This window comes from Arvicanthis niloticus, chromosome 25, assembly GCF_011762505.2.
Source record: "Arvicanthis niloticus isolate mArvNil1 chromosome 25, mArvNil1.pat.X, whole genome shotgun sequence".
Classification (NCBI taxonomy): Eukaryota; Metazoa; Chordata; class Mammalia; order Rodentia; family Muridae; genus Arvicanthis; species Arvicanthis niloticus.
The window spans coordinates 35,707,433-35,720,210 of record NC_133433.1 but is presented as its reverse complement, the minus strand read 5'-3'; the positions used below and the strand labels follow the sequence as shown (position 1 = coordinate 35,720,210).

The 12,778-nt window shown below is 40.4% G+C and overlaps 1 long non-coding RNA gene and 1 pseudogene across 1 annotated transcript; one reads left to right on the top strand and one right to left on the bottom strand.

Moving 5' to 3' along the window:
- The first annotated feature begins 3,216 nt into the window (after window positions 1-3,216).
- LOC143438359 (interferon-induced transmembrane protein 2 pseudogene) lies at window positions 3,217-9,734 on the top strand (annotated as a pseudogene).
- A 1,284-nt stretch (window positions 9,735-11,018) lies between these two features.
- Window positions 11,019-12,391, bottom strand: LOC143438411 (uncharacterized). The gene is made up of 3 exons (XR_013107267.1): window positions 12,261-12,391; window positions 12,088-12,183; window positions 11,019-11,222 (listed from the first exon to the last, which is right to left on the bottom strand). It is a non-coding gene; the product is annotated as an uncharacterized LOC143438411 (long non-coding RNA).
- Window positions 12,392-12,778: the final 387 nt, after the last annotated feature.

Here is a 12,778-nt window from a genome sequence, read left to right as displayed (position 1 = left end):
TTAATGCATGACAGGCAAGCATTCTACTAACTGGGATATAACCCCAGCCTGCATCATATGTAGGAGGTTTTCAATTTGTTCTATTTTAGACTATAATATAATTATATTTCCCCTTCCTGTTCCTACTTTCAAACCCTCACATATGCCCCTCCGTGCTCTCCTTCAAATTCATGGTCTCAACTGATGCATTTTTCAAATTGTGTGTGTGTGTCTGTGTACATATATAAATCTATAACTGTTCTTTGTGTTAAATAAACTATCTTTTCTCTGAAATAAAGGATACTTAGTCTCCAATTTTATTTCTGTCCATTTGTTTTATTGAAGTTATCTGATTATTTTTTGTTTGTTTGTTTTGTTTGATTGCTTTTTGAGACAGGATTTCTCTGTGTAGCCCTGGCTGTCCTGGAACTCACTCTGTAGACCAGGCTAGCCTGAAACTCAGAAATCCACCTGCCTCTGCCTCCCAGGTGCTGGGATTTAAAGGCATGCATCACCACTGCCCGACGAAGTTATCTGATTATTATTTTAATCAAAAGTAATGTAAAAATAATAGCTCTTTGCATTACTTACTGTTACATAGTTATATATTTATAAATACAATTTGTTCAGTCTGTATTATGTTATTTGTATGTATGTTTTCAAGGTTGACTATTTTTTATGGAATAAGTTACTGGTGTGCTCCTCCCTAGGTAAGACTATTCGTCTCCTCTCAGCACTCTTTAACTGCCTGGAGTTCTTTGTGTAGGGTTGAGGCCATATGGGCTTTCCCCTCTCCACTTTAGTATGTTTATTGTTTGTTTGTTTATTTATTTATTTATTTATTTATTTATTTTGGTTTTTCGAGATAGGCTTTCTCTGTGTAGACCTCGCTGTCTGGAACTCACTCTGTAGACCAGGCTAGCCTGGAACTCAGAAATCCACCTGCCTCTGCCTCCCAGGTGCTGGGATTTAAAGGCATGCATCACCACTGCCCGACGAAGTTATCTGATTATTATTTTAATCAAAAGTAATGTAAAAATAATAGCTTTTTGCATTACTTACTGTTACATAGTTATATATTTATAAATACAATTTGTTCAGTCTGTATTATGTTATTTGTATGTATGTTTTCAAGGTTGACTATTTTTTAATGGAATAAGTTACTGGTGTGCTCCTCCCTAGGTAAGACTATTCGTCTCCTCTCAGCACTCTTTAACTGCCTGGAGTTCTTTGTGTAGGGTTGAGGTCATATGGGCTTTCCCCTCTCCACTTTAGTATGTTTATTGTTTGTTTGTTTATTTATTTATTTATTTATTTATTTTGGTTTTTCGAGATAGGCTTTCTCTGTGTAGACCTCGCTGTCTGGAACTCGCTCTGTAGACCAGGCTGGCCTCGAACTCAGAAATCCACCTGCCTCTGCCTCCCAGGTGCTGGGATTAAAGGCGTACACCACCACTGCCCGGCTATTGTTGTTTTTAAAGGAATCAAAGTTGTTTAATAACAACAACAATAACAGTAATAGCTATTAACGTCCACCTACCATCAACTGCACATTAGCATCTTTCCATGTATTCAGTTAACATTAAAATATCATTGAAACAGGTACCATCATAGTTATTTCTATTTTGGAGATGAAGAAACTGAGCAACAGTAAATTTACTCAGTGTCTGACTCTTCATTAGAAACATAATTAGGGTTAAAAGCAAATCCGTGTGTCAAAAGATCTGGGTCTCCAATCCCACAGGTTTAGCATAGAAGTAGATCTGAGCTGGGAAGACTGCAGAGGGTCTCCAAGGCCCTCACTGGCAAGGTTAACTTTGATCCCCGATGTCTACATGGAAGAAGGCTATAACAGACCCCTGTAAGTTATTCTCTGACCTCCACATCTATGCTGCACATATGCATGCATAAATGAATGTAATAGAAGTTGTTCTAAAGCTGTATCTTTTTTTGTTTGTTTGTTTGTTTGTTTGTTTGTTTGTAATGCCGAAGAGAAGATTGAACCTGGGGCCTCATGAATGCTAGAAACGATCTGTGCAACTGAACCCTAGGTTTCATTTTTCTATTTGTTTTGAGACAAGGCCCAAGTTGCTTAGCTTGGTCTGGAACTCATTCTGTAGCCCCAGATAGACCCTTGACTTTTCCATCCTCCTGTCTATGCCTCTGGACTAGCTGCGATTACAGGCCTGAGCCACAGAAACAGGAGGTTTTTTGTTTTGTTTTTGTCTTGTTTTGTTTTGCTAGACAGGGTCTCTCTGTGTAGCACAAACTATCATTCTTGACCTCTAGCTCAGGCTGGCCTCAAACTCAATCTTCCTACCACCACCTTGTGAGTGCTGGGATTACAGATACACATGTAGCTGAAGTTGAATCTCCTTCCCTCCCAAGATAGGCTGTCACTGTATAATCATAACTGGCTTGGAATTCACTATGTGAGCAAGTCTGGCATCGAACTCATGAGGTCTGCCTCTGCCTCCCAATTGCTGGGATTAAACGCATGCACCATCGTGCCTGGCTTAAAGTCAAATCATAACGGATATAAACCTAACATTCTACAGTTCAGATTAATATTAATTTAAATAGTCAGTCTAAGTAACTAATGCCCCAGGGCTGCTTGTGACTGCACTTGTATTTCTCTTCCTGCTCTCGCTCTCGCTCTCGCTCTCGCTCTCGCTCTCGCTCTCGCTCTCGCTCTCGCTCTCGCTCTCGCTCTCGCTCTCTTTCCCTTTACATAGTAATGATGTATACTTTTGTTAGGAAAGAAAATAAGATTTACGAGGTCACTTAACAGTTATAACTTAACTCTAATAATAGCCCTGCATTTCTCTCAGTCTTAGTCTCTACTTCCCTTCTCTCTCCTCTTCCCTTTCTTTTTCCTTCTCTCCCATTAGCTCTGTTCCTCTGTGTAGCCCTGGCTGTCCTGGAGCTCACTCTGTAGACCAGGCGGGTAGAGCATTTCTCGAACTCAGAAATCCGCCTGCCTCCGCCTCCCAAGTGCTGGGATTAAAGGGGTGCGCCACCACTGCCTGGCTCATTTTATTTTATTTTTTTAACATGTGAGTATATCAAAAACGATATGCCAAAAATTAAGTCCAAAGCAATCTTGTGTAGGCACGCAGCAAGTTAATGTGGAGTTTGTGTATTTACATCAGCACTGAGCCTCAATAAGGCATGTCAGAAAGTCCTTCAAATGGAGCCTCAATCAATAAAATTACAACACAGGAACAGGTGTACACCATGAATCATACGGAGGTTAGTAGCATCAAGCTGAAGGAAAGATTCTGTAGTCAAGTCAGACTAAATCAGTGTAGTGGTTTGAATGAAGTGTAGGTTATCTGAACCAGTAGGTTTAGATAATGGAACACAAGGTCCCCAGTTGGTGGTGCAGCCTTGCTGGAGCAAGTAAGCCACTGGGTTTTGAAAATTTATACCTACCAGCCACACTTCCAGTTTGCTCTCTCTGCTGTGTGTTAATGGCTGAAGACATAGATAGCCCCCTGCTCCTGCCACTGTGATGCCCATTACAGCTGTGCTGCCCCTTGTTACACACACACACACATACACCCCTCCCCCAGCCAAAATAAACTCTTCCATGGTTCCTTTTAATAATAGTGTTTTATCACAACAACCAAAAAGTACAAATGCAATTAGTTTGACTTGTTTTCCATTGTAATACTTCTCTGAACCTCCAGTGCTAATGAATTTTCATTTTACAGAGGACAAGCAGTGGCTCCAGAATGTCTGAAGACAGGAGTCTGTCAAGTGTCTGCTTTAAGAATCCAGGTGTGGCAGCTGCTCCTAACTCTCAGAAGGGTGGGGAAAGAAGATAAAGATAAAGATTACTGGCCTAGTTTGGGGTATTTATCAAATCTCTGTCCCCTCTCCCTTCACCACCACCCCTCCCTGCCACACACAATCACCCAACCAGTAAAAATACACGAGGGCATGCTTTGAGCATATACTGGGCCATGTCCTTCAGATACGTCTGCTGGGTTTACATTGTTCAGAGTGTATAATGTATGGTGATCTTGGATTCTGATAGGCAGAGGCATTGGTTTCTGTAGCCATCTCTTGGCATAATTGATAAGTAGCATTTTCCCTGGCTTTAGCTGTTGAACTACTTTGTATTGGAAGCACACACTTGGGAAACCCAGTGCAAGCGGTGCCCTTGTGATGGGTTCCGCTTTTATCAGTAGCCTTTAAAAAGTTCTCTTCGTGCCAAGATCAGTTTATGCTGGCTCATACTCTCTTGTGAGTTACACAGAAACTTGTCCCCTTAACATTTTAATCCACATGAATTGTATTGTAGATAGTATAAGGGAGAGATTTAACTTTTTAAAAATCTATTTCACCTTTTTCTTTTTGCGCCATTCTCATACTTTAAAGAGCCTTCTAGTACAACAAAGAAGAAATGGTGAGATGTATAAAAAGAAACATGCTAAGCAGGGATAGGGTTTGCCTTAAAACTTAGCATAGATCTTTTTAAAAAAAAATTCAGAGTTGGCTAGAATTGAATATATATTTAAAGCAACATGAGAATATTTAATTTAGTAAATAGATGTTGATAGGTAGTTCTCTGATGTGTTAGAAGTTTTCAGTAATCATCCTAGTAGATTTAATCCTAAATAATAAATAGAACTGTATGGGAAATGTCGCTATTGTTTATGTTGCTAACAGCGAAAGTAAGCTACAGGTTTAGACCTGATGAAATGAGTCAGGGTATTTCCCCCCAAGAGACACTAAAGAAGTGTAACAAGAAAGAGTGCTCCTGTGGAAGCTGTGGGTGCCTTATTTGTGTCATCTTAAGTCTATAGCATCCCTGTATGATAGACAGACAAGATCTCCGCTTACAGATGAGAAACATCCAAAGAAGGCAGGTGACGGTCAAATAACTTACAAGTCAGGGTTACTGTAATTAACCCAAACCTGCTCTCAATCACATGTTCTAAAACACTACCTACTAATAAATTGTTGTTCTCAAGCAACTTGATGACATTAAAATAATAACTCCCTGTCTCTCTGCCTCTCTCTCTGCCTCTGCCTCTCTCTGCCTCTGTCTCTGCCTCTCTGCCTCTCTGCCTCTCTGCCTCTCTGCCTCTCTGCCTCTCTGCCTCTCTGCCTCTCTGCCTCTCTCTGCCTCTGTCTCTGCCTCTGTCTCTGCCTCTGTCTCTGCCTCTCTGCCTCTGTCTCTGCCTCTAGTGCTGGGATTAAATACAGTACAAAGATTTTGTTATTACCAAAATTGCTTCTGTAGTTCTGCTGTAATTTATATTTATTTCCTACATTTTCAGTTCTTCAAAAGACACCTTTAAGAAAGCAGAATTTTAGGGTAAAATTTCCAGACAGCTTAAAAGCTTGCATTTTGTATTTTTTTGTAGGAAGGATGCTTAAACTGGTATTTCTATCTTGAGAATAGGAGAGCAATCATTTGTATCCTCCTTGGCATAGAATAGCAATGTAAAACACATTTTTTTGCGACTAGTAGGTTAAAAAAAATTCATACTTAAAAGCATATGATATATATCTCACCAATTTCTCTATTTGCTTTATGTATATGTGTTTAGATCATTTTAGTTATAGCAAGTTATTTATAAACTTTCAATTGTTTATGTTTTATAAGCCTTAACAGATATCATCCACAAAGGTATGGAGACTGAACAAACATACTACATGTTTGTATAGATATAGTTCATATTTAATAAATTCTCTTGGGGCTCTAATTTCAATAGTTTGATATTGAAAATTTAAAAATATTACGAAACAAACAACAATAATAACAACAACAAAAAGAATAAAAAATAAAAATGACTGTGTTTGGCTGTTCCTTCCCCACATGAATCTATCTTCACAGATGTCTTCCTGTTTTGGGAGAAGGACCAGAAGGATGTATAGAGCAAGTGTGGAGGGCTTCATCTGACCGAAGAATTGTTTCCACATGTGGTGATTACAGATGTTGGTTCTGCGCCCAGCTGTCCAGGATGAGTCCTAGCTCTGTCATTTAGTGCCTGATTGAACTCCAGTAAACTTGTTTGTCCTGCCTGTGTCTCTGTATCTTCATTTATAAAATAAAGGTGCTCACTGTGAGGGTTGCAATGAGGGTTAAATTAGGGAGATCCTAGATAGTGCTTAGAACAGAGTCTGCCACGTGCTGAGGGTGGATCGTCATATGATCACTGTTGTTAGATACCTGTGCAGAGGCAGGAGAAGAAAATCACTTGTGCGTACTCACTGTGGATCATAGACCTGTATGCTTTATGCTTTCCCCCATTGATCTTTGTAAGTTAGGGGGGCTTTTTTGTTTGTGTTTTGGTTTTTTTTTTTTTTTTTTGCATTTATTACCTCTGTATCCTGTAACATAAAGAGAAACAGCCCCTGCTGTTTACAGATAAGATGTCAGGCCAGAGCTGTTGAACTGGACAGGTCACCTCCAGCACATCCTGTGTGCTTAAAGCCTTAGGAATGCAGCCCAGAGGGCACTTTGTCCTATCTACAGGTGACCTTCTGTGCATTGAGTAACAGCTCAGCAATTCTGATTCAGGGCAGTCTTTTTAAGAACAAAGGTTAGATTCATGGGCTAGATTAAATTTTTCCTTTTAAATTGTTTTAAATAAATATTTATTTATAAATATTTAAAACATGCAGGAGATAATGAAATACCTACTTATCCAAAATTGAGAACTTTGAAAACATTAACTTAAATTTCTTAACACATATACTTTTTTTTAAACTCCATTTCAAAGGTTTAGAAAAACTGGAAGAGGGGCCAAAGAACTGGTTTGGTTCTTTCTGTACAAGGCTGATGACATGATTCAGTCCCCAGAATCTTTGTTAAAAAAAAAAAAAGGATGACTTGGGGCATATCTGTAATCCTAACTCTCCTGCACCTGGTGGGAGGGAGGGACCAAAGAAAGCTCCTGGGCTAGCCTGGATACAAAACCCATCCCGCAGCCACAAGACAGACTGCCTAGGGAACCAGGTGGAAGGAGGCAAGAGACTCCAGGAAGTTGTTTCTGAGAAACAGACACACACACACACACACACACACACACACACACACACACACATGCATGCATATGCACACACATGCACATACGTACATGCATGTTCAATTTTCATTATATTGTTTCAATTTTCTAGAGAAAAATTGAAACAATATAATGAAGAATCTTTTGCCCATTATGGTTTTCTTGGAGTTAGACATTTGCTGAACTACTTTACTTACAGGCACGATGGATTCCTAGCCCCCAGTCCCCGAGTCCTTATTTATTTATTTATTTATTTATTTATTTATTTATTTATTGGTTTTTCGAGACAGGGTTTCTCTGTGTAGTCCTGGCTGTCCTGGAACTCACTCTGTAGACCAGGCTGGCCTCGAACTCAGAAATCCGCCTGCCTCTGCCTCCCAAGTGCTGGGATTAAAGGCGTGCGCCACAACCCCCCGGCCCGAGTCCTTATTTAAAACAAGGGCATTTTCTCTATAACCATCGGCCAATTTTTAAAATCCAGGAAACCAATGTTTACGAAAGACTAATCTATAAACTCACCAATTGTCCTAGTAACATATTTCATGGCTACAGAAAATCCTGGTTTGGGCGTTGCTTTCTGATATGTGTCTATAGTCTTCTTTATTCTGATATGTGTCTATAGTCTTCTTTATTCTGATATGTGTCTATAGTCTTCTTTATTCTGATATGTGTCTATAGTCTTCTTTATTCTGAACAGTCAGCTCTTCACCCTTTATCTTCTCTGACCATTGACCTTGTGCTGCTAGTGGTTCTGAGACAGAGTTTCACTATGTAGCTCAGCCTGGCCTTGGACTGGCCATCTTCTTGTCTTGCTCTCCAAGTGTTTAGGGTGTGTGTGTGTGTGTGTGTGTACCACAATGGACAGTACAATGCTGACATTCTTATAGTACCAGACAGTTATTTCTGTAGAATGTTCCTTAATTCTGATTCCTTCTCCCCTCCCTCCCTCACTCCCCTCATCACTCATCTCCCTCATTCTGTATTTATTTTCCTTTGTCAAGGACCATACTCTCTTCCCTGCTGTCATCCTCTGAGCTCCCTTTCATTAGACTTGTCAGTATTGAATTGCTGGTGTAGATTGACACTTGCTTTGTGACCCAATGTGTGGTGCTTTTCCAAATGTTCCACAGAAGCTGGAAATTAACGTGCACTCTTTAATTCTTTCAATGAGTTCTAGTGCTCTCTCCATAAATGCTATGTAGTATAGAGTTTTGAAAATAAATATGATTATGCAATTCTACATACGTTTATAGACTTTAGTTTGTTAACTCTTATTGAAATTTTGTGTGTTTGCCTATTCTTGTTTTTAGAACATGGTGTTCAGCTCTCCCTGTTGGTGCAGTGGTACATTTTTGCATGTCTCCTTCAATTCTGGCTTCCTAGCTGCTAGTGAGAGCCCCATGCCCCTCATCTGCCCCCTGTCTCCTGACTCAGCTCATTAGTGAGGGGCTATGCTTTCTTCCCTGTACTTCAAAGAACTCAGCTGCAGGTCAGGCACTGACTGAGCAGATGTGGCATCACAGATCTAGAAAGTAATGAATTCAGACACACAGAGAACCACTGTGGCTGCCTAGTGTCCCTGTTACTAACAATTCACTTAGGAGCTTAATGGCCACTTACTGCCCTCTGATACTTCCTTCAAACACCCCTTCTTTTTCTTCAGCTATCAACCTTTCAGATAGCATTCACTAAATTCCCTCTTTCTAACACTCGTAACCTTACACTTCAAGTGTATTTCTGTGACGCAGGATTGAAGCTTAGAAAAACACATTTCTTAGTGAATCCATAAAATGAAGTGCTGTTGTCTGTACTGTAGCAAATAGAAGACACACAAAGATTTCAGAAGTGGAGAAAACAGGCATGGAACAAAAGAACAAGTTATAAAAATTGCCAATGAAAGTAACAGGATTGTAGAGCGGAGAAAACAATAGGTAGAGGAGGGTGTCCCATGACCATCTCAGGGAAGGTCAGGGGCCTTAACAGACCTGAAGATCTGAAAGAAGCTAGCAAGGCTAGGCTGAGGGAGGGCGGCAGCCAGCTCCCACAGGAGCTTCTGGTTACATTTCAGGAACGGGAATCCTTTGAAGGATTTTTAGCAGAGAATACAACAAAAGGTTTGTGTTTTGTTTTTCAACATAGTATTTTTAGTTATTTAGGAATTTCACATCATAACTCTGATCAAAGAAGAAACACAAGTACAATTTATGGTACCCCTATACTCACTGGAACATGGTCAAACTCCCAGTGGCCAGCCCCTTAAAGATAACTGAGTTCATTGATCCAGAATCAATACCATAAGCCCCAATTCCTAAGTCTTCCTGACCACCAATGCCAGACTTACTCTAAGCTATGAGACAATCAAAGAGGAGTAAGGGGTGTCTAAGTTGGAGGAACCCCACAACTCAGCTGTTGTGAGAACCACCGTGATCAACATGACCAGAGAGGTCTCTGTGCCTGACCTTTGTGCTGGACCAGGTGGTCTGGTCCCTGTTTAACTCACTATTCTTGAATGACTGTGGTCTATTATGCCTACTTTGTGACATTCAAGGACAGGAAGAAAGTAGATGATGTGATTGGAGCCCAGGCCTATGCCTCCACTGGCAAGTACCAGAACATCAGCTCCCTGATCTTGTCATCCTTATGGTCATCATCTACATCATTATTGTCTCCACCACCTCTGCGGCAGTCTTTTAAGCCCTTCTACAAAGGATACCACATTCTGGATTCTAGTCCTATCCCATGCTCCAATGTCCATATCTGGCTCTCCCATCAGGCTGAGGTCTTGATCCTTTACACAATACATATGCAAATGCTACCTTCACAGATCTGTCTACACTGGATTCAGTAAAGTCCATGTGGTGGAAAGTCCTTCTCCCCTGCACCTCTCCCCATCTCCCACCAGAAGCCTTCAGTTGTGCAGAGCTACACACTTGCAGCATCCCTACCAAGATTTTTTAAGTTGTTGGTTTGGGGGACCAGGTAAGGGTTGTCACAGGAGCCTTCTATGACCCTCTTTCTCAGCTGTGAGTCTGCAGTCATTGATAACACTGCAAAAGTAGCTTCCTTGTCCTTCACAGTCAATGGGAACACAGACACCCACACAGCCTCAGGTGACAGGGTCGTGTTTTTAAGTATAACTATAACTAGTAGATGGAGCATGACCTTGTCTGCATAGAAACAGCATGCAATTCAGGACAACTTTAGGAAGTTGTAAATAGCAAGTGACAACTTCCGTAGTCAGGTGTGGTGAGGCACATGGGTTATCCCAGGACCTAGAGAGCCAGGGAAGGAAGCCAGCCTGGGTTATGTAGCAAGACCCTATCTCAAAAGAAAAAAAAAATCGTCTTAAACATTTTTATTCTGAAACGATCAGATTACTCAGTGTGCTGATGTTTTCATTTGTCTGTCCTGGTCTTCCTTTGCTGAACTATGTCAGAACACCTTCAAAATATCATGGAATTTGGGGGGGGGGGGGGTTGTATACTAATGATTCAGTTCTAAAATATAAACATCATCTGGGGCTTTAGAGGTAGCTCAGTAGCTAAGGACAACTACTGCTCTTTCAGGAGACCTGAGTTTGGTTTCTAGAACCTACATCTGGCAGCTCAAAACCACCTTTAATCCCAGCTCCAGGGAGCTCAATGCCCTCTTCTGGTTCCTGGGGCACCTGCAACTTTCCTGCACATATACAAACAGATACATGCCTACATACAATTAAAAAAAAAAAAAACTCACCTTTTATTTATTTATTTTTTTAAAACGTGAGCATTTTTATATAACACAATAACAGATCATAAAACTAACAACAATAAGGTCTAATACCAGTCCCATTAGCAAATAGTCTTTAAAAAAAAATTTGTATGTTTTTGAGACAAGTTTTCTCTGTGTAGCCCTGGCTGTCCTGGATTTGTAGAACAGGCTGGCTTTGAACTCACAGAAATTCTGCTTCCCAAGTACTGGGTTTAAAGGTGTGTACCACCATGCCAGGCTCATCTTTAGAGTTTTAAAAAAAATTTATTTAATTTATTTTATGTGTGTGAACATTCTGTCTGCATATATGCATGTATGTGGCACCCATATAGGTCAGAAGAAGGTATTAGATGACCAGGATTCATAGTCACAGATGGTTGTGAGCACCATGTAGGTACTGGGAATTGAACCCAGTATTCTTAACTGCTGGGCCATCCTTTCAGCTCCTGGAAAAATCTTCTTTAATAGCTTTGAGAGAAAAAAGAATGGCTTAAATCACAACTTAAATTAAGAATTTAGGGCAATTAAGTATCATCTAGGGAAAACCGGAGGAAGAACAAAGGTCACAAGCACTGAGCTGTCTCTTCAGCTCCATCCATAACCAAATAGTCTTGATTTTCTTTAAAAAAAAAAATCCTTTTATAGTTATCCAGTCAGGATAAAAATGATGTCATAGAACTTTTAATTCTCTCCCATCCTGTCCCCTCTACCCATCTCTCTCTCAGTCTCAAGGTTTATGTCATTGACTTATAGAAACTAAAGTGTCCTGTAAAATGTCTCAACACTTCATAATAAAAGGTCTTAATTTAATGAATTATAGAAATGGTCCTTGTAAGTATAGTCTCATAATTAAAAAAGAAGGAGCAAAGAAGAGAAGAGAGAAAATATGGAGTTTGAAGCTTAGCTTGAAATTGCCAGTAAGTCAGACCATCTCTGGAATGTTCTTTGAAGTATCTGGGATACAGGACTGCCAGCCCAAAGAACCATAAAACTCAACAAACTTGGCACCTATAACCAAGCTGTTTAATAAGAATATGCCTAGTGTTTAACAGTTTTGAGACAAGTTCTTACATAACCTAGGTGGGCCTCAACTCCCAAGAATGATCTTTAACTTCTGGTCCTCAGCTTCTACATCCCAAATTATAGGATGACGGCTACTCACCACCATACATTGTTTACACACACCTGAGAACAAACCCAGAGTTTTGTGCGTGCCAGGCAAGCACATTGCCCATGAGGCCTCATCCCTACATCCTAATACTTTAATGTTGTCATCCATTCTCGGGTCTGATCTGCTTACTCACTGTGGTCTGCCAAGCTGTTATTGAATTACCAGAATCTGAAAATAGCAGAGAGCTTCACAGACATTTCTTAAAACAATTAAGATGATACTTCAGTTTGTTGACCATGGTCTTCTTAACCTCTGAAACTAGAAAATTACAAATAGTTGAAGTGGAGGTAGCATCAGAAAAGCCAAGTTATTTTCTACTTTAAGAATGTACATACAAGAAGAAACCAGGCAAGCAATATGTATGTTCTTCACCTCAATAGAAGTCCTCCCTAAAAATGTGATTGCTTTGCTGTGGTTAGCCTCTGAAGTCTAGCACAAGGTCTTCATGACTGCTGTAACTAGAATCAGAGCACTGGAGTTGGTTCTATTGCTTCAACATGTTGTCATATGACCTGAGCTTACTGTTTGCTGTGATAAAACATTTACCAAAAGCGACTTATGGGAAACAGAAGGTTTATTTGTCTTACATATCTCAGGTCACAGTCCACTGAAGGAAGCCAGAGCAGGAAGTCCAGCAAGGGCAGGACACTGGAGGAGACCTGAAGCAAAGGCTGCTCACCAGCTTGCTTCTCATAATTTGCCTATAGCCCAGGCCCACCTGCCTAGGAGCGGGGCCGCCCACCTCACAACATTGCTTACTAATCAAGAAAATGCCCCCACAGGCTTGCCTACGGTCAGTTTGATTAAGAAAGGCATTTTCTCATTTGAGATTTCCTCTTCCCAGATGATCTTA